Source organism: Schistocerca piceifrons, chromosome 3 (genome assembly GCF_021461385.2).
Source record: "Schistocerca piceifrons isolate TAMUIC-IGC-003096 chromosome 3, iqSchPice1.1, whole genome shotgun sequence".
Taxonomy (NCBI): domain Eukaryota; kingdom Metazoa; phylum Arthropoda; class Insecta; order Orthoptera; family Acrididae; genus Schistocerca; species Schistocerca piceifrons.
This window is the reverse complement of record NC_060140.1, coordinates 529,522,891-529,546,372: the sequence shown is the minus strand read 5'-3', so window position 1 is coordinate 529,546,372 and position 23,482 is coordinate 529,522,891.

Below are 23,482 nucleotides of genomic sequence, written 5' to 3'. Positions count from 1 at the left end.
CACCTAGATGGATACCAATTAGTATCCAATTATTGTTGGTAAAAAGTATGTAGAGATAGAGTGGCTATATACACAAAAAGTGGAATGAGACTTGAGCTACAGACCTCGGCCATGGAATTACTTAGCTTTTGGTTCTTTATGGGCCTCAGAGTAGCCTTTTATTTCATGAGTATAATTGTACATGAACCTGTTAGGATTGACCATAAGTTTTTCATATTTCTTCATCTGAACAGTAACATTGCATTTCATCCACAAACATTTGAGACTAGGTAGCAAAGAGTAGTACTATCCCATATAGATTTATATCCAACCTAAGAATGAGTAGCCAAGACATTTGATATTTTTCTTCCTGTCTGCATGAAAAAAATGATTGTCTTTGTGGTCTTCTAATTCCTGATGTACTGAGTTGTCCAATAGTTTCATAGTCCCATTCTGATATATATTCATTATAGACTTTGTTATATATACATTCATACAGTCCTTGATGGGCGTTATCACTGCTGAGATATCAATAAGATAAAAAGGCATTTGTAATTGAATTATGCCAGTCCAGTATTCATTGTTTGTTGGTTATTACAATGGAACTCTGCAATTTTAACCCATGTTTCTTCAAGCTCTCTCAGTCTCTCAACTGTACAATTTCATTTGCAATCACCACAAGAGGTAATTCTGAACAGACAGAAGAAAATTTGTCATGAAATTTAGTCTAAAGCTTACTTTAGATGTCAAAACAATGAAAAATTCAGTATGGAATGCAACAATATTGTGGAAAGGATACTGCTACTCACCATATAGCAGAGATGTTGAGTCGCAGATAGGCACACCAAAAAGGCTGTCGAAAAGTAAGCTTTCAGCCAGCAAGGCCTTTGTCATACATGGACAAAACACACACACACACACACACACACACACACACACACACACACACACACACACACACAGACACAAATGCAACCCGCTCACACATGATCACAGTCTCTGGCAGTCTGGCTCCAGCTGCCAGAGACTGTAGTGATGTGTGTGTTGAGGTGTTGAGTTGTGTTTGCATGCGTATGTGCATGTGTGTGTGTGTGTGTGTGTGTGTGTGTGTGTGTGTGTGTGTGTGTGTGTGTGTGTGTGTGTGCGGGTGTGTGTGCGTGTTTGACAAAGACCTTGTTGGCCAAAAACTTACTTTCTGACAGTCTTTTTGTTGTGCTTATCTGTGGCTCAGCATCTCCACTATATAGTGAGTAGCAATTATCCTTTACATAATATTGTTGCTTTAGATGTTCTAATATTTAAGGACAAAATGATAATGAAGCTGAGGAAAGAGTGCCTATGCAGTAAATGTTAGAACTAGAACTGCTGAACCATAGCCCTTACAAATTACTGAAAAGAATAAGGAAATGGCAACAGTGCTTTGAAGCCTGTGAACAAAATAATATAAGCAGCTTAATGATATTATGAGCAATCTGGCAGTACATAATGCAATGGATTGTCAATTTTACATTCTCCAATTTTACATCCACAATTTTATAACATAAATTTGTAGCCCCTGTGAAAAACATATAAGATCAATACCAAAAATTTCCTGATTTTACATTTCTTCCTAGTATGGTTTGACTTGATTCTAAGTTCTTACTCAAAGTGTCACTTGACTTCATCCTATTTTCTTTCTTTTGAAATTTGATGTCACTGATCAAGTTATAAGTGGCTCAAAAGACAGTTGGTTCACACCATGACTGGTGGCAGAATTAAGGGAATGTATTAGGCCACTGTGGAGAGAAGAGATGTGAGTGAGGAAATGCAGATGTAATCCACAATTGGTGTTGGCAACACAGCTTGCAACATTTGTCCCACTGCACAATTGTGATACAACTACTGCTAGGTTGCAACAGTAATGGAAAAACAAGACAGTCAAACTGGTGTTGCCAAATAGAGATAGATTTCCTGCAGCATCAAATGTATGGCCATTTTTAAGATTGACAGGAATTTTAACTCTAACAATGGACATTTTTATATTAATTTTGTGTATAAGATTCACCTGAATTTTGGAGACAATTGTTCAAAGAAAAAAACATGTCTATGAGTCCTTCAAATACAGTAGTATGGAAGCTGCTGTTCTGGAGAGAGCTGTGGTCTCTTCAGGTTTACAGTATAGCTGCAGTTTATCTGCTATTAATCACAGAGTGGAACATTAACTAGGCTGAAAACTTTGCAAACTTTTGGAAAAATCCTTTTTTGAGCTACAGTGAACATAACACATACATATTTGCACACACACACATACCTGAACAACTCCACTGTGCAGCTGGATTTGTGCCAGAACTTTACTTATTACTTGCAGTCAAATAAATCACTTGCAATATGAAACTGAATGTGAAACCCATCTCTTGTTGATTGATTTTGTAATATTAGGGAGTTTTTTAAGAAGTTAGAAATTCACTTCTGGTAGAGTCCACTTATTGAGTGATCTGAAGATCAGTGTTAAACCTGTCAATATGTACATATTACAGTTTCGCTGCAGTTTGTCTTTATCATTTACATTTGTTTAAAGACTATAAGGGGTTCTGTAATGTAAATACGTTAAATACTATGAAGACAGATTTACATGAATTACATATTTTACTTTAATATTTATTTAATGAACCTCTTTTGGATTCTGAATGTACTAAATGAGGCCAAAGAATTTATCTAGAATATTATTCAGGAATTAAGTGGGGCTGCATGAAAATATTGTTATTTGCCACAATTGTAACACAGCTCTTGAGAAACTAGGTATTCATTAAATGTGTTACAGCATTTTTGTTGTTGTTGTTGTGGTCTTCAGTCCAGAGACTGGTTTGATGCAGCTCTCTATGCTACTCTATCATGTGCAAGCTTCTTCATCTCCCAGTACCTACTGCAACCTACATCCTTCTGAATCTGTTTAGTGTATTCATCTCATGGTCTCCCTCTACAGTTTTTACCCTCCAAACTGCCCTGCAATACTAAATTGATGATCCCTTGATGCCTCAGAATATGTCCTACCAAGCGATCCCTTCTTCTAGTCAAGTTGTGCCACAAATTTCTCTTCTCCCCAATTCTATTCAATACCTCCTCATTAGTTATGTGATCTACTCATCTAATCTTCAGCATTATTCTGTAGCATCACATTTCAAAAGCTTCTATTCTCTTCTTGTCTAAACTATTTATTGTCCACGTTTCATTTCCATACATGGCTACACTACATACAAATACTGACACTTAAATCTATACTCGATGTTAACAAATTTCTCTTCTTCAAAAATGCTTTCCTTGCCATTGCCAGTCTACATTTTATATCCTCTCTACTTCAACGATCAACAGTTATTTTGCTCCCCAAATAGCAAAACTCATTTACTACTTTAAGCATCTCATTTCCTAATCTAATTCCCTCAGCATCACTCGATTAAGTCGACTATATTCCATTATCCCCATTTTGCTTTTGTTGATGTTCATCTTATATCCTCCTTTCAAGACACTGTCCATTCTGTTGAGCTGCTCTTCCAGGTCCTTTGCTGTCTTTGACTGAAGTACAATGCCATCGGTGAACCTCAAAGTCTTTATTTCTTCTCCATGGATTTTAATTCCTACTCTGAATTTTTCTTTTGTTTCCTTTACTGCTTGCTCAATATACAGATTGAATAACATCAGGGATAGGCTACAACCCTGTCTCACTCCCTTCCCAACCACTGCTTCTCTTTTATGCCCCTCAACTCCTATAACTGCCATCTGGTTTCTGTACAAATTGTAAATAGCCTTTTGCTCTCTGTATTTTACCCCTGCCACCTTCAGGATTTGAAAGAGAGTATTCCAGTCACCATTGTCAAAAGCTTTCTCTATGTCTACAAATGCTAGAAATGTAGGTTTGCCTTCCCTTAATCTATTTTCTAAGATAAGTCATAGGGTCTGCATTGCCTCACGTGTTCCAACATTTCTACAGAATCCAAACTGATCTTCCCAGAGGTCAGCTTCTACCAGTAAGAATTCATGTTAGTATTTTGCAGCCATGGCTTATGAAACTGATAGTTTGGTAATTTTCACATCTGCCAACCCCTGCTTTCTTTGGGATTGGAATTATTATACTCTTCTTGAAGTTTGAGGGTATTTCACCTGTCTCATATATCTTGCTCATCAGATGGTAGAATTTGTCAGGGCTCACTCTCCCAAGGCTATCAATAGTCTAATGGAATACTGTCTACTCCTGAGGCCTTGTTCCGACTTGGGTCTTTGAGTGTTCTGTCAAACTCTCCACGCAGTATCATATCTGCCATTTCATCTTCATCTACATCGTCTTTCATTTCCATAATATTGTCCTGAAGTACATCTCCCTTGTATAGACTCTCCATATACTCCTTCCACTTTTCTGCTTTCCCTTCTTTGTTTAGAACTGGGTTTCCATCTGAGCTCTTGATATTCATGCAAGTGGTTCTCTTTTCTCCAAAGGTCTCTTTAATTTTCCTGTAGGCGGTATCTATCTTACCCCTAATGATATATGCCTCTTCATCCTTACATTTGTCCTCTAGCCATTGTGTTACAGCATGCTAAAGCGTATATAAATTAAAACTTTAACTTCTATTAAACTTTGTTAACATAGTAGGAAATTAAATCTTACAAGAGCAAAAACACTTTGACATCATTAAAACTGTTCACAGTGACACTAGGAAAATTTTCAGATCTTTAAACTGGGAAAATAAATAAGGAATATGTGTTTTGGAGAACATATGAACCACTTTCATTCTGTCAATGACATTGCAATCTTTGTCTCAAGTGCAGACACATTTTTTACAGCTTCCAGAATAACTTAATACAGCAATTTTGAATGGATTTTAAGAGAAATAAACAGTACATAAAAGAACTGGAGTGCTTCTGATGAAATAAACGGAGTTTGCAAGACTAAGCTTCTGATGTTTTGGAAATACAAAGTTCACAAATATCATGTATTACCATGAGTTCAGATGGAAACCCAGTTCTAAGCAAAGAAGGGAAAGCAGAAAGGTGGAAGGAGTATATAGAGGGTCTATACAAGGGCGATGTACTTGAGGACAATATTATGGAAATGGAAGAGGATGTAGATGAAGATGAAATGGGAGATATGATACTGCGTGAAGAGTTTGACAGAGCACTGAAAGACCTGAGTCGAAACAAGGCCCCCGGAGTAGACAATATTCCATTGGAACTACTGACAGCCGTGGGAGAGCCAGTCCTGACAAAACTCTACCATCTGGTGAGCAAGATGTATGAAACAGGCGAAATACCCTCAGACTTCAAGAAGAATATAATAATTCCAATCCCAAAGAAAGCAGGTGTTGACAGATGTGAAAATTACCGAACTATCAGCTTAATAAGTCACAGCTGCAAAATACTAACATGAATTCTTTACAGAAGAATGGAAAAACTAGTAGAAGCCAACCTCGGGGAAGATCAGTTTGGATTCCGTAGAAACACTGGAACACGTGAGGCAATACTGACCTTACAACTTATCTTAGAAGAAAGATTAAGGAAAGGCAAACCTACCTTTCTAGCATTTGTAGACTTAGAGAAAGCTTTTGACAATGTTGACTGGAATACTCTCTTTCAAATTCTAAAGGTGGCAGGGGTAAAATACAGGGAGCGAAAGGCTATTTACAATTTGTACAGAAACCAGATGGCAGTTATAAGAGTCGAGGGACATGAAAGGGAAGCAGTGGTTGGGAAGGGAGTAAGACAGGGTTGTAGCCTCTCCCCGATGTTGTTCAATCTGTATATTGAGCAAGCAGTAAAGGGAACAAAAGAAAAATTAGGAGTAGGTATTAAAATTCATGGAGAAGAAATAAAAACTTTGAGGTTCACCGATGACATTGTAATTCTGTCAGAGACAGCAAAGGACTTGGAAGAGCAGTTGAATGGAATGGACAGGATACAAGATGAACATCAACAAAAGCAAAACAAGGATAATGGAATGTAGTCTAATTAAGTCGGGTGATGCTGAGGGAATTAGATTAGGAAATGAGGCACTTAAAGTAGTAAAGGAGTTTTGCTATTTGGGGAGCAAAATAACTGATGATGGTCGAAGTAGAGAGGATATAAAATGTAGGCTGGCAATGGCAAGGAAAGCGTTTCTGAAGAAGAGAAATTTGTTAACATCCAGTATTGATTTAAGTGTCAGAAAGTCATTTCTGAAAGTATTTGTATGGAGTGTAGCCATGTATGGAAGTGAAACATGGACGATAAATAGTTTGGACAAGAAGAGAATAGAAGCTTTCGAAATGTGGTGCTACAGAAGAATGCTGAAGGTTAGATGGGTAGATCACATAACTAATGAGGAAGTATTGAATAGGATTGGGGAGAAGAGAAGTTTGTGGCACAACTTGACCAGAAGAAGGGATCGGTTGGTAGGACATGTTCTGAGGCATCAAGGGATCACCAATTTAGTATTGGAGGGCAGCGTGGAGGGTAAAAATCGTAGAGGGAGACCAAGAGATGAATACACTAAGCAGATTCAGAAGGATGTAGGTTGCAGTAGGTACTGGGAGATGAAAAAGCTTGCACAGGATAGAGTAGCATGGAGAGCTGCATCAAACCAGTCTCAGGACTGAAGACCACAACAACAACAACAACAACAACCATGAGTTATGACTTACTTCAGTGACATATGGTTTTCAATGCAAAAACCATTAAAAAACTGAGGTTTGCTCAGCAAGCAATGAGGAGATGCATGTAGGGAATCACTTGCAGGGACACGAAAACAAATAAATGTAGCAGGAAAGGCACTGAAGTACAACATGTAATTACATCTCTAATGAAAAAGAAATGTAGGTGTTCAGGACCTGTAGCCATATGAATAGATGGTAGATTGACTAAGAAAGCAGTTTACTTGATTCCACTAATTGAGGAAAAAGCTGAAGCAATAATGTAATGTTAGAGGTGTACAACACATTAGAGACCATCTTGGAGCAATGTAGATGCATGGAATTGATACAGGAAGAAATAAGATGGAAGCACTTATCCAGGCTGCTGCTGCTGCTAGTGATGATCATGGACTGCTGACTCATAATTTCTTCCTTCATATTAGATTGCTGAAAACTTTTGCAACATAAGGAAGAACCACAATCTGAACCCTACATAGAGAGACTATGCTTGTTTAATAAATTATTTCATCCTTATATTGTAGTTGAGTAACTAACAATTCAGCTGGAGTAAAATTTAATTATCAGCAACAAATACCATTGAGGAATATATGTTGTTCAGACATAAATAATCTGAAAAGCTCTCTGAGGATATAGTACCTTAAACAATATTTTTACTTTTCTGTCCTATTCTGGATAGGCAGAAAAGATTTTGTGACCACATGCACTGGTGGTGACGAGGAGAGTGGTGGAACGAAAAGTGGATTCTTTGATCAATAATAGTGGAGTTCATGAAGCATTGCTATTCAGAAAGAAACTCCAGAGACTAGCAAAAAGTCATCATAATCATGGGCAAAACAGTCGAGTTAGCAGTCTATATACCCTATGGCCCAATGTCCTGCCCCTTGTTTGACAACAGACACATCCCTTCCTGATACATCTCAATGGTATCAATCTGAAAATACAATTTACTATGGAGATGGAGAATAATGGCCAGCTGAAGTTTTTGGATATGTGTGTTATCAAGTGAGAGGACGGAACATTGGGCCATAGGGTATACTACATTCAAGAAGAATGGTTATTCTAACAACTTTGCCTTAGGGAGAGAATCAGGACCAATGAGGAACAATGGCCATCCAAGGGGAAGTTTGCCCTCCATTCATATGTCTGATTACAGATCATGTTGGGAAAGTCTTAGCAGGTATTGTGTAGAAACAACCAACAGACCTACCTGGAAGTTAAAAGCATGTTTAAGATTGGAAAAAAGATACACTCCTGGAAATGGAAAAAAGAACACATTGACACCGGTGTGTCAGACCCACCATACTTGCTCTGGACACTACGAGAGGGCTGTACAAGCAATGATCACACGCACGGCACAGCGGACACACCAGGAACCGCGGTGTTGGCCGTCGAATGGCGCTAGCTGCGCAGCATTTGTGCACCGCCGCCGTCAGTGTCAGCCAGTTTGGCGTGGCATACGGAGCTCCATCGCAGTCTTTAACACTGGTAGCATGCCGCAACAGCGTGGACGTGAACTGTATGTGCAGTTGATGGACTTTGAGCGAGGGCGTATAGTGGGCATGCGGGAGGCCGGGTGGACGTACCGCCGAATTGCTCAACACGTGGGGCGTGAGGTCTCCACAGTACATCGATGTTGTCGCCAGTGGTCGGCGGAAGGTGCACGTGCCCGTCGACCTGGGACCGGACCGCAGCGACTCACGGATGCACGCCAAGACCGTAGGATCCTACGCAGTGCCGTAGGGGACCGCACCGCCACTTCCCAGCAAATTAGGGACACTGATGCTCCTGGGGTATCGGCGAGGACCATTCACAAGCGTCTCCATGAAGCTGGGCTACGGTCCCGCACACCGTTAGGCCGTCTTCCGCTCATGCCCCAACATCGTGCAGCCCGCCTCCAGTGGTGTCGCGACAGGCGTGAATGGAGGGACGAATGGAGACGTGTCGTCTTCAGCGATGAGAGTCGCTTCTGCCTTGGTGCCAATGATGGTCGTATGCGTGTTTGGCGCCGTGCAGGTGAGCGCCACAATCAGGACTGCATACGACCGAGGCACACAGGGCCAACACCCGGCATCATGGTGTGGGGAATGATCTCGTACACTGGCCGTACACCACTTGTGATCGTCGAGGGGACACTGAATAGTGCACGGTACATCCAAACCATCATCGAACCCATCGTTCTACCATTCCTAGACCGGCAAGGGAACTTGCTGTTCCAACAGGACAATGCACGTCCGCATGTATCCCGTGCCACCCAACGTGCTCTAGAAGGTGTAAGTCAACTACCCTGGCCAGCAAGATCTCCGGATCTGTCCCCCATTGAGCATGTTTGGGACTGGATGAAGCGTCGTCTCACGCGGTCTGCACGTCCAGCACGAACGCTGGTCCAATTGAGGCGCCAGGTGGAAATGGCATGGCAAGCCGTTCCACAGGACTACATCCAGCATCTCTACGATCGTCTCCATGGGAGAATAGCAGCCTGCATTGCTGCGAAAGGTGGATATACACTGTACTAGTGCCGACATTGTGCATGCTCTGTTGCCTGTGTCTATGTGCCTGTGGTTCTGTCAGTGTGATCATGTGATGTATCTGACCCCAGGAATGTGTCAATAAAGTTTCCCCTTCCTGGGACAATGAATTCACGGTGTTCTTATTTCAATTTCCAGGAGTGTATATGACGTCAATTGGCTACACTAGGTGTATCTAAAATTCCTTGTAGTTGCAGTCTGGTTAATATTGGTGCCACAAAAATAAATGTTAACATCCATCATGTTGAACAGAAGAGGAATTGCCATCTAGGACATAAAGATAAATCAGCCATAATCAAACATGTTTACCATGAGGGTGATCATGAAATAAAATTCAGTGCAACAAGCATCATATCAAAAACACCACATTATCATGGGCACATGTGTAGGGAGACTATTGAGATTTAGAAACAGTATAATAATTTTTACAGGAAAGAGAAAGATATCAAATTATATAAAATCTGGATGTCAGAGTTGCAATGTAAGAATCACAATTGATTACTTTCAATCGAGAATGTTGGCATCGCTAAAGATAATATCATAGCCGATTTTATGTTAAAGGCTGTGGTGCCCTCTACACTGGTCATGTACTCAGAGCTCCCTTGAGTTCTGGTTGCAGTTCACAGCTTTACTTCTGAAGATGTCTCCCACAGTCAGAGATGAAACATTAGGAAAAAGTTTTATACATTGACCATGGCCTATTAGCTCAGAAGTTTTAAGTGTATGACATAAAAAAGAAGTAATTATGCCTCTTAACAAAGATGATAAACAAGATATTAATAGAGGGATACCATCCAGAATGCCTAAAAACATCCATAAACCAAGCTGCCCTTAAGAAATTTACACCTAACAATTGCTGACCCATTTCACTTGTCCCAATAATTTCTAAAATAACAGAGTACCATATGTCCCAGCAAATCAATGAATATTTTAAATGTAATAACCTCATCTGTTCTGCACAATATGGCCTTAGATCGACATTCTCTACTGTGAAAGCAGTTGACAGCATTTAAAAATATGTGACTGTTCTAAGAATAACCAATAAGCTGTGTGACACTATTGGATTTAAGTAAAACCTTTCATGCAAGGTCTCACACTGTCCTAATAAGAAAGTTGCATTACTATGGAATAGGAGAGTGCTTTTCCCCTACTGTGGTCAAACCTAAGCAATAGGGAAAAGTTAGTGTGTGCAAATAACCAAAACTCTGATTGCTTACAAGTTACAAAAGGGGAGCCAAGGGTTATGTTCTTGGGCCATTTCTGTATATTATATATATAAATGGTCTGTCTTTTATATTGCCCTATAATGCTGAACTTTATGCAGATTACACCACATCAACTGCTCAGAATACCACATGGATGACTTACAACTGAATGTAGTGGTAGCAATATATAGGTGAGCTTTCTGGTTTGGGGCAAATACATTACACATAAATAGTAGCAAAACAAAAGATATATTTAATTTAAATCCCCCCCAAACAGGAAAAATAAATCAGTGAAACTTCTTGCCTTTAATACTAGGGATACACACACAGATAAATTATGCTCCAGGCACACACACATGATTTATCTGCTATATAAGTTGCATTCTTCACATCTTGAGAGCTATGAGCACTTGTTCATCTCCAATACTGTGACATACATCTCTTCTGCTGCAAGCTCTTTGGTTTCCATACTTTTACAGGAAGCAGTATGGACCAAAACAAGAAAAAATATCTAGTAAATATGGCCCCTAAAATGTATACATTAAGAGCTATGGGTATTTGTTCAGAAGAAGAGATGAGTCTCACAGTAGCAAAAATGAATAGGTGCTCATAAATGTTCAGCATGTAACCACATTTAGAAAATAATTTGTGATTTGAATATAAATGATTCATCCCACATCACCATATCATTATGATTTATTGTGAAAATGATCCATGGAACATGAACTAACTAACTAAATCTGCAATGATGTAGTTAGGGTCATAAAAATAAAAGTGTAAACTTAGTAACCGAAAATCTTATTGAAGCCTCTATGATAAATTAAGAATTCTTACACTTATATGACAAGAAAGACAGTTGTTTGGTATTTTTAGTTAATAAAAAGGTAGAATTTAGGACAAACTGTGCAAATCACAGTCACAACACTAAATATTAGAATTATTTCCATATGGAACGTGTGTCTTGTAGGATTCAGAACAGCAATTTATATTCTGCTGCAAAAGTCTATAACAGGTTTCTGGTAGACATTAGACAGAAACTTTAAAGTGGCAAAAGGTAGAATAATCAGTCACAATTAATGTTAGTTGCAAATTCAGATTTCAGTCACTGTGTAGCCATTTTAAGTGCTAAAAGACATACACAGTCCAATCACATTAATGTGACCACATGTCAAAAGCCTTAATAACCACCTCTTACAATGCAGATGTCCAGGAAGAGAGTCAGTGAGGTTCTGGAAGGTACTGACATGCATGTGGAGCCATGCTGACTCCAGTGTCATGGCCAGCTGCACTAAGTTTCTTGGTTGAGGATCCTTGCAACAAACAGCCAATTGCAGTGGTCCCACAAATTCTTGATTGGGTTTAAATCCAGGATGTCTGGTGGCCAGGGGAGTATGATCAACTCATCCCGGTGCTCTTCAAACTACTCACGTACACAGCGAGCTGTGTGACATATTGCATTTTCTTGCTGGTAGATGCCATCAAGCCAATGAAAAAAAGAACTGCATTTAGGGGTGGACTTGGTCCCCAAGAGTAGATATGTACTTGTGTTGGTCCATTGTGCCTTACAGAATGATGAGATCACCCAGGGACTGCCATGAAAACATTCCCCAGACCATATACCTCCCTTCATTGGCCTGGACCCTTCTGATGATTGTTGCAAGGTCATACAGGCCAACAGCCATTTGTCTGATGGGGTATAAAACATAATTCCAGAATGAGACTGTCACTCTGCAGCGGAGTGTGTGCTGATAAAACAGAATTTGTGTGGAAAGGTCACCTGTCACCACTCAGTGGATATCTAGTTGTGGTATTGGCTGTGAATTTCAGCCTTTGTCACCAATGAACAGCAATCAGCATGTGTGCATGAACCAGGCATCTTCTGCAGAGGCACATATGCAGCAACATTTGCAAAATGGTTGTTGAGGTGAGACTGTTGGTAGCCTCTTGGTTCATCTGGGTGGCCAATTTCCAACAGTTGCACATCTGTTCACCTATACACATATCCACAGCTGTCATTCACCCCTGTCATCTATGGTCCATGGTGCACCACAGTTACTTTGGTGTCAGTTCTGAATAGCACTGTTTCGCCATGCATGGTATGCTTTAACCTTGGTAGCACATGAAAAGTTTACAAACTTAACCATTTCAGAAATGCTTCCACCCTTGCCCTGAAAACCATTTATCATGCCATTTGGATGTCAAATAAATTGCTTCATTTCAGCATTACAACAATGATTGCCCCATTTTTCCCATCCCCCCTGACAAGCTTTGTAGTTGCTAGTGCTGCCAACTGCCATCTGTGAGTGGCATGTTCATGTCAAACATAGGTGGTGGCCTGATTAATGTGACTGCACTATGTATAAGTAACTAGTTAAAATAAAGTAAAATACATTCCTTATATGTATAGCTGCATAAGTGTTAAATGTGAATCAATGATAAAATACATACAAGTAAATGAAAGTTAACACTTTAAAAATACTTATATGTGTACAGTCTCAACTGGACTATTCATGTCAAAGGTGGAGTTCACACACTGAGGCCACTGTTTATAGTTACAATACAGCTAGCTTCAGTGCCCTCTTTACATGTATGATTCATTGACAACATGTATTACCTTATTTTACAATGCATATGTTTTATCTTTTTATCTATGATTTTATAATTTCAAAAACTTATGTACATAAAACAAATCAGGTGGTTGTTACTAAAAATAATGACTAATATTTTACACGTATGCATTTTGTGTGGTAACTGTCTAAACTAACCAGTGGCGTTGGTTATTGTTACACACTTATACAACTGAACATAGTTTAAAGATACAAAACATCTTGTTTGAAAGATCTAAATTATTAAATTTTTTTATAAAAACAATGTTATATTCTAAGCACAGTTGAAGGAATTAGAGCAGCCAAGAATCGTGTTATAAGTTATTGCATCAATAGCGGGCACAAAGGACCCAAAATCTTTCTGCTTTATAATGTCTTCTCTCATCAGTTTTACATAAAAGTACATAGTAATTTACACAGTTTGGTGTTAAAAGTAATAAATGTTCAGCTACAGCACGTAATAGTGTGAGAACTACATTATATTTGTCCCCAGAATCCATGTACTCATGTGCAGTCTGCAAATGTTATCATATATAGGTTGTTATGGTCAGATCACTGCATATCCCCCCCCCCCTTTTTTTATTTTTTCCAATCCTCCCTCCTTGTTTTTCCCATCCTCCAGGTACCCCCTCCCCACCCCCCACCCCCCCCCCCCCCACCCCCCCTCCCCCATCTGCCCTTGGCTAGGGAGTGTCATCTTTGTGCCGACATTCGTTGCGTGTCTTTGGGGAAGTGTTGTGAACGGCCATCATACTGTCGACATTCGTTGCGTGTCTTTGGGGAAGTGTTGTGAACGGCCATCATACTGTCGCTGGGTGTGATTTTTTATCTCTTGCGAACAGAAACCAGACTGCCACCATGTTTTTTTAATTGTGTGCCTACTATGTTACTTGTCTGATTCCTATGTATTTTATTAACGTTGCCAACCCCTTGGCTTTCTGTTTTAACTTTCTACAATTTTCCGCCATTTACACTTTACGTCACCATTTTATTGCCTGTTTTTCTTGTTTCTTTTCTTCTTCCATTTTTAAAAAAGCCTGTAGGCTGTAGAGCAGTGTACTAAGCTGCTGCCAGCCTGCCCCCATGGGGGGCAGTTGAAATTCAATAAAGGAAAAAAAAAAAAAAAAAGAAAGAAAGATCACTGCATCCCCCATCTTACCTACTCCTTGAAATGTATAGCGAAACCTCCTCCTGTCACCCCTGAGCTCATGGCCCCTGTCCACCCTGTCAATGACCCCATCCACCCCAAAAAACTCGCTTCCATCCTCCCCCTACTGCAGAGGACATCATCTGCTTTGTCACCATAGTCCTCCAAAACAACCACTCCTTCCAATGCCTCCACACACTTTCCCAAATCGCCCTTGCTGCCCATTCAATCTTCCACATCACCACCTATGCCACCCACTTCCACAACCAGGCCCACTTAACCTTCAACCCCCGCACCACCCTTGTCCAAATCTCCCCTTCCATGGTGTGACAACATTACAGCATCCTTTACCATAATATCTGCTCCCTGCCCACCCATACACTCCTCTTCCTCCACACCCTCCGTCGACACCATGTGGATACCTTCGTCCTAAATTAAACCTTTCTTCAACACTGTATATCCATCGCCACAGCTCCTTACACCTTCCACCGCACTGATAGCCCATACCCCTTGGCTTGTGGCGGGGTTGCTATTGGCCACGTCAAGCACCTCCCTGTTTGGCCCCAACCTCTCCTCAACAACCCTGCTGGGCATCCCACCCTCAGCCTCTTCTTCCCTACGCTTATCATCACATGTGCCACTATCTACATCTGCCCTCGTACCCCCATCCTGTACGATTTCCTGGCTCACACTGACCACATCTTCTCCACCTACATGATTTCCACAGACCTCAATATCCACAGCCATGCTCCTGCCGAACTCCAGTGATGGCACTGGTTTATCACCACCCTCCAGGGAGACCTGGTTCCCCTGCCCCAGCACACCCGACCCGAATCCAACACCACACCTCTCCCAACCTCCTTGGGTGTGTCACCATGGATGTCCTTGACCTAATTGGCAGTTACCATGCCTGCATTCTCCTCACTATCTCTGATGGTCACCATCCTTGCCCTTTCATTCCTCCTGAACTTGTCCATGACTACTCCCGCACCAACTGGGATGTCTACCAGGACTCCATACAGACCTAGTCAGATGCCACGGCCCTAACCTCCAATCTCCTGATGACGTTTCCCAAACAGCTGCCTTCCTCCAACAGCCTTGTCTGATGCTGTCACCAACCATATCCCTACCAAAGCCATCCATCCTCACCACCTGGCCCTGCCCCCACAGTCCGCCCTCCTCCTTCCTGAATCCCATCACCTCTACCGATCCTTCCTCTGCACTTGTCATCAGGACACTCAACCACCACTGGCAATTACAATGCCACATCTGCACTCATCATCAGGACACACAACCACCACTAGCAATTACAATGCCACATCTGCAGCATGTTTACTGTGAAGAAACTCCATGCCTGGCGACAGATATGCACACAACTCAACACCATGCTCCTGATAAACTCTTCAAAAAATTGGTCTGCTTTCCACTGCCTGACTGGGAACCGCCCTGCCCTGCAGTACCCTCTTTTCCTTGGTGACCATTCCTTTCCTGACAACCTCAGTAAGGCCAACCACTTTGCCTCCCACCTTTCTGATGTCTTCCCCATTCCAGATGATCCCCAATTAGATTATTCCCTCTTATCTGACGTCATCAAATGTACAGATACTTCCTCTCCTACCCTTACTCCTAGCTTACAGTACTTGAGCAATACACCATCATCAGGACTTAACACTCCCACCACAACACAGGACATCAGTCTTACACTCTGTACTAAACGCAACACTGCTCCCACCCATGGCTGCATTACCTCCCACCATTTCAAACAATGTCCTCCCTCCTTCCTTGCAGTCCTTGCCGCCCTCTACAACGTAATCCTTGCCACTGGCTTCTGCCCTGACCTGTGGAAAACCTCCCATATCCTGATGTTCTCCAAACCCAACAAGTCTCCATGTGATGCCTCTTCCTGTTGCCCTGTATGTCTCACCTCAATGTTCAGCAAGCTCTTGGAATCCAGCTTTACCTAGTGCATCCATCATCACCTCCACCAACACCACCCGCCCAACACCCAATGTGGCTTTCGACCTTCCTTCTCTGCTGATGATGAACTCCTATGCCTCACTCATCTCCTCACCCTCCAGCTTAACTCCCGTTGCTCCACCATTTTTGTCTCCCTAGACCTCAGAAAGGCCTACAATCATGTATGGCATCCTGGTCTCCTGTTTAAACTTCAGAACTATGCCCTTCCTATCAACTATGTCCGTCTGATTGCCCGCTTCCTCTCCCAATGCCTCTCCTACGTTACCATCCAAACACTGATTCCTATACCTTCTATCCCTTTGTGGGTGTGTCCCAGGGCTCTGTCTTCTCCCCTCTCCTCTACCTCCGGTACATGGCAGATATGCCCCAACCGTCCCCCTCCAGTCCACCTCCTGCAGTATGCTGATGACACCGCCTTCCTTACCCTCACTCCTACCCTTCTCCAGAATAACCTTGACCTTTTTGCCACATGGTGTAACCAGTGTCTCCTCAAAATCAGCCCTTCCAAGACCCAGGCAATCATTGTAGATCGTACCACTCACTTCTTCCAGCTCCTTGACTTTTCCCTTACCATCTGTGTTCGTGCTGTCTGCCTCTCCCCCACCCTCACCTGCCTTGGGCTCACCATTGACTATCACCACACCTGGATCTCTCATCTCCGCTCTATCCAATCCAAAGCCCACAACCATCTCCATCTCCTTAAACTCCTCTCTGGCCAGACTTGGGGGTAGCACCCCTGTACCATCCTCCACGCCTACAAATCCTTAATCCATCCCATCCTCTGTTATGCCAGACCCACCTGGATATGCGTCCCCCCCACAAGTTCTATAAGCCCTCCAGATCCTTGAGTGCTATGCACTTTGCCTCACCTTTTGTATATGCCTCCTGTCCCCCATGCAGATCCTCTATGACCTGATTCCTTTCCCCATCTGCTCCTTTTCCTCAAGCATGTACGTGTCCTTTACAACTTCCGCCGACTTGATCCTCCTCATCCCCTGGTTGCTTCTCTTCTCTCCAACTCCCACCTGCTGCCATGCCTTCACCATTGTGTCCCCCCTACCCTCCACCTCTACACCCTTCATCCCCTTTCCTGAGGTGGCTTCCATCAACTACCCCTCCCAGATGTAGCCCTCTCGCCCTCCATTTATCCCTCCTATCAGCTATGATCCTCACCTACCCCTTCCTTCCTCTGTCCTTTTCCCAGGCTCCCTCTTCCCCCCCTTCCATCCTGTTTTTTCTCCACCTACCCACTCCTTGACTCCATTCTCTCCCCCCCTCCCTCCAGTCCTTTTTCATTCCCCTCCACTGTCTTCCCCACTCCTTACTCGTATCCACCCTGCTCGCCCCCATTTTTCTGTGTCCTATCCCTCCATCGGCTCTCCCCTTTCCCCCTGCCCCCCCATCTGTCCCGGTCCTCCACCCCCCCCCCCCCCCATATGCCATCATACTGTATATCACAGTGTTTTCTGTAAGTGTTCAGTGTTGTGCATTCCCTTTTTAAAGTGCTGCGAACAGAAACCAGACTGTCACTATGTTTTTTTAATTGTGCCTGTCGATTTACTAAGAGTCTGTAATCAGAATCACTGACTTCTTTGTTTTTTATGGTTTCTTCACAACTTTTTTGCCATGTAACAATTTTAAACAGTCACGGTTTAATCATATCTTTTTAATTTTATGTCTCCTCATTATGTTTTTTAACTTTGTCTGTAAGCTGCAGAGGGGTCTTCCTTGCCCCCTCTGGGGGCGAATCAAAATACAATAAAGAAAAAAAATGATCAATGCATATGTTTGAATTGGACAATTGTAGCCAACCCTAATGCTTTTTAAAAAAGGTATCAAAATTGGGAGCTTTTTGAGGCCACCAGTTGATTAAGCTGTGTCTTATGAGAGGATGTGTCCGCCAATTTTGCAGAGAACCACCTCATTTCTTACTTTATCAGTCTACCTAATTTTCAGCATTCTTCTATAGCACTACATCTCATGTCCTTTGATTCTCTTCAGTTCCAGTTTTCCTGTAGCCCATGTTTCACTGCCAGACAATGCTGTGCTCCAAACATACATTCTCAGAAACTTCTTCCTCAAATTATGGCCTATGTTTGATAGTAGTAGACTTCTCTTGGTCACGAATGCACTTCTTGCCAGTCCTAGTCTGCTTTATATGTCCTCCTTGCTCCAGGTAGCAGAATTCCTTAACTTCATCTACTTCATGAACCCCAAATCTGATGTTAAGTGTCTTGCTTTCCCATTTCTGTTACTTAGCATTAGTTTTGCGTTGTGATTTACTCTCAATCCATATTTTGTACAAACGAGATTGTTCATTCCCTTCAACACATCTTGTAATTCTTTTTCATGTCCACTGAGGATAGCAATGTCATCAGCAAATCTTATCATTGATATCCTTTCACCTTGAATATTAGTTCCACTTTGGAATCTTCCTTTTATTACTGCCATTGCTTGTTTGATGCATAAATTGAATGGTAGGAGCAAAAGGCTACATCTCTGTCTTACACCCTTTTTAATTCAAGCACTTCATTCTTGGTCTTCCAATCTTATTGTTCCCTCTGTGTTCTTGTACATGTTATATTATGTTACTCACCTTTCCCTACAGCTTACCATTATTTTTCTCAGAATTTTGAACATCTTGCACCATTTTATTATGTTGAAGATTTTTTTCTGGATTGACAAATCCTATGATCTTGTCTTTTTTTTCAATTTTGTTTCCATTGCCACCACAAAGTGAGAAGTGCTGCTCTGGTGTATTGGCTTTCTTAAAGCCAAACTGATCACTATCTAATAGATCCTATTTTTTTTTCCATACTTCTACATTTTATTCTCATCAGCAATTTTGATGCATGACCTTTCATGCTAATTGTCTAATAATTCTTGCATTTGTCAGTTATTACTATCTTTGAAATTGTGTGGATGATTGTTCTTATTTTTATTTTTTTAAAGACTGATGGTATATTGCCAGTGCCATACATTGTGTGCACCAACATGAATAGTCATTTTGTTGTCATTTGCCCCCAATGCTTTGAATTATGATGGAATGTTATCTACCCCTTCCACTTTATTTGATCTTAAGCAATCTAAAGTTCTTTTAAATTCTGTCTGTAATGTTGGATCCACTATTTTTTCCTTGTTGGCTCCTGCAGTGTACTGTTTGCACCTGTCCATTCTCTCCTCTGCATTTAACAGTGGAATTCTAATTGCACTCTTAATGTTATTGCCTTGACTTTAATTTTGCCGAAAGTTGAGCTGACTTTTCTATATGCTGAATCACTCCTTCCAACAATCAATTCTTTTTCAATTTCTTCACATTTTTCATGTAGCAATTTCACTTTAGCTTCCCATTTATTTCATTTGTAAGTGACTTGTGTTTCTGTATTCCTGAATTCCTCTGAACATACTTCCTTCTTTTGTTGATTAACTAAATTATTTGTTCTGTTACTCAGGATTTCTTTGCAGTTACCTTCCTTGTACCTACTTTTTTCTCCAACTTCTTTTTAGAGATGTCCATTGATCTTCAACTGAAATGCCTACAGGGCTATTCATTAACACAGTACCTATAGCCTCACATAATTTCAAGCATATGCCTTCATTCCTAAGTACTAATGTGTCCCACTTCTTTGCATAGTGATTCTTCCTGACTAGTCTCTTAAACTACGGCCTACTCTTCAACATTACCAAATTATGATCTGAGTATATATCAGGTCTTGGGTATGTCTTACAAACTAATATGTGATTTTGGAATCTGTGCATGACCATGATGTTATCTTCCTGTATCTCTTGGCCTTTCCAAGTACACCTCCTCCTCTTGTGATTGTTGAACAGAGTATTTGCTGCTACCATCTGAAATTTATTGCAAAACTCAATCAGTCACTCTCCTTTCTCATTCCTACTACCAAGCCCATATATTCCCATAACCCTTTATTCTACTCCTTCCCCTACAAATGCATTCAAATCCCTGATGACTATTAAATTTTCATCTCCTTTTATGTTCTTAATTACCAGTTCAATATCTTTGTATAATTTCTCTATTTCTTCATCTTCTGCTTGCGATGCCAGCATCTATACTTGAACTGTTGTTGTCGGTGGTGATTCTGGTGAGAACAACCCTATTACTGAACTGATAATTGTAACTTACTCTCTGCTCTATCTTCTGATTCATAACAAATCCTACTCCTGTTATTCCATTTTCTGCTACTGTTGATATTACACATTATTTGTCGACCAGAAATACTAGTCTTCTTTCCATTTCGCATCACAGACCCCCACTACATCTAGACTGAGCATTGGCAATTCTCTTTTCAGATTTCCTACCTTCCCTACCATATTCTGTCATTCCGTGCCTGAACTTACAGAATGTTATACTTTTGTTAGTTATTCAATCTTTCTCTCATGGTCTTCTGTTCCTTGGCTGCCTCTTCCCAGAGATCCAAATGGGGGATTGTCCAGAATCTTTTGTCAATGGAGAGGTCATCATGACAATTTTTCAATTGCAGGCCACATGTCCTGTGGAAACAGATTATATGTATTTAATGCAATGGCTTGCATTGACTTCTGCATGCCTAAGACGTTGATCACTGCTGATGCTTCTGCCTTTTAAGGGCAGTTTCTCACCCCAAGGACAATTGAACTTCTGTCTGCTCCTCCGCCCTCTTTGACAAGGCCATTGCCAGAATGAGGGTTACTTCTTATGCTGGAAGACTTCAGCTGCTGTTCTGTATGATTTTTATTTGAAGTTTAAGCAGTGGCAGTATTTGAAACCAGTGCCAATTTTATATATTATTATTATAATTGTGGGTTAATTAAAAATGTTCCTTATTTTTTATTATTATAAATAAATATTCTTTATGTGTGTTTTTATTTTAATTATTGGTCTAGTTATTAGTTTTAGTTGGTTTAGCTTAGTTCCTTATTTCCTTTTATCTTTGTTCACCTGAAAATCAGAAAAATATAAATAGTTCATTTTAAATACCACAGGAGAGCAATAGGTGTATTCTGCAGTGGCGATCTTGTGGAAATTGCTCATTGTTTGCTTGCTACACAGATCATTCAGCACAACTATGTGATATGTTGTTTGATGAGTCTGGATGATAGGTCTAACAATTTAGATATTTAAAATTTGTTAATTTACAGATAATCTCTTGACAAATTATGACCGTCGAAAATGCAGGTTCGCACTATCATTCCAAACTTCAGCTCCAAGCAATTTATGTCTCATAATATCTGTGCCATGATAATTAAATAGTTTCAGTATGGAGATATACACATGGGAGGTTGAATACTTGATGTTAGTTATTGGATTTAATTTTGTGTAAAAAAGATTTCAACATTTACTATATGCCATAACGGCATCTGACAACAATACAATCTCTCTCTTCCTCTCACATGTCCAATCTCTTCATTTCCTTCACAAAGAGTCCATAAAACAAATCTTTGGTTTGGTAAAATACAGAGATGTGTACATAGCATGGAACGTCTGATTCTCACAATCGGTATATGCCATTCACCACCGTATAAATTCGTCACACCCAAATTAGAGTTTTGCGTACATTGGTACACCATACCAAGGACATTTTGATAGCACGACTCTACCCCTAGGGCACAAGTACCAGCTTCTATTTACTATATTATTATATGAGTTGTTGATGTAAATATGCAGGGAGTTGTTTGCCTTAACAATACATTACATTGTATTCAGCTCAGGGACATGCCCTGTACCTGAAAGTGGAATTTTTAATAACTGACTGATGGCAAAATTAAGGAATGTTTATTGTCCTGCCTGGGGTGGTTTGATGTGTTATTTATGATACTGTTGACACACAAGCTATTTCTGCAAATTGTGATGTGACAAATAGGCTAATATGCTACTTTAGAAACATTTGAGATACTTTACCATTAATTAGTGGTAATGATGACAGTGTTAAAACAGTTGCCAACAAGTTCAACCACCCAAATACTAAAATTGAATTCACATGTATGGTGGAGTCAAACAGATCAATTAATCTTCTATATTGGATCATTACTGTTTTAAATGAGAGATATGCATTCGGGATTTACATATAAAGGAGGGGATCTGACAGCATCATAAATTACATCTCAAACTACTCCAGTCCACACAAAAAAGCATACATTAATTTCACCATTAATTGGTTATTAAAAATTGCACTTCCAAGTACAGGGCATGAAGTTGAACTGAACACAATAAATTATATTGCTAAATAACTACTTACATAATAACATCAATAACATGTATAAACAAAAGGCAGAAAGAAAATAGTTTCAACATAGTTGATGATAGCAGTAATAAGTACATTTATGGATCATCAGAAAGAGTGGCATAAGTTTTTAAAATACAAAAGGTAAATGAAGTTTTTTCTAACATGGGTAACTTGAGCAGAATTTAAAAAAAATAGTATTTAAAAAAGAAATCTTTTCCATAGACCAGGTGTCTATAGAATTGAATGTCCCAGCTGTGATGCTTGCTATGTAGGACAGTCTGGTAGATGGCTTGAAGCCACGTTTAGTGAATGTGCCACTTCAGATCATAAAAATATGACAAAAAAATTAAGTTTCAATGCCCACCTTCTTGAAAATGTCCATAGTGCACTAGACTTGTTATCACATGTTATCACATTTTGCCATGTTCCATTCATACAAGATAGGCAGCTGTATAGAGAAGTCTGAAACTTTTTATCATCAGGTATGGTCTCATAGGACACTGCTAATGACCAAGTGACCACAGAAAGCTCCCATTTTGGGGACTGTTTAAAAATCATTGGGATCTGACTATTGTGGACTGATACAAACAGATGCAGTGACCTTTTTTTCCCCTTCACTTTCATTTCATCCCCCTCACCCCATATGGGCTGTCAGTGGCACGACTCTGCTCTTCAGCAAAGCGAATATACACTATGTGATTAAAAGTATCCAGACACCTACCTGAAAATGACTTACAAGAGCACGACACCCTCCATTGGTAATGCTGGAATTCAATATGGTGTTGGCCAACCCTTAGCCTTGATGACTGCTTCCAAGCATATGTTCAATCAGGTGCTGGAAGGTTTCTTGGGGAATGGCAGTCCATTTTTCACTGAGTGCTGCACTGAGGAGAGGTATTGATGTCAGTTGGTGAGGCCTGGCATGAAGTCAGCCTTCCAAAACATTCCAAAGTTGTTCTATAGGATTCAGGTCAGGACTCTGTACAGGCCAGTCCATTACAGGGATGTTATTATTGTGCAACCACTCCGCCACGTGCCGTGCGCTATGAAGAAGTGCTCGATCATGTTAATAGATGCAATCACCATCCCCTAATTGCTCTTCAACAGTGATAAGCAAGAAGGTGCTTAAAACATCAATGTGGACCTGTGCTGCAATAGTGCCACAC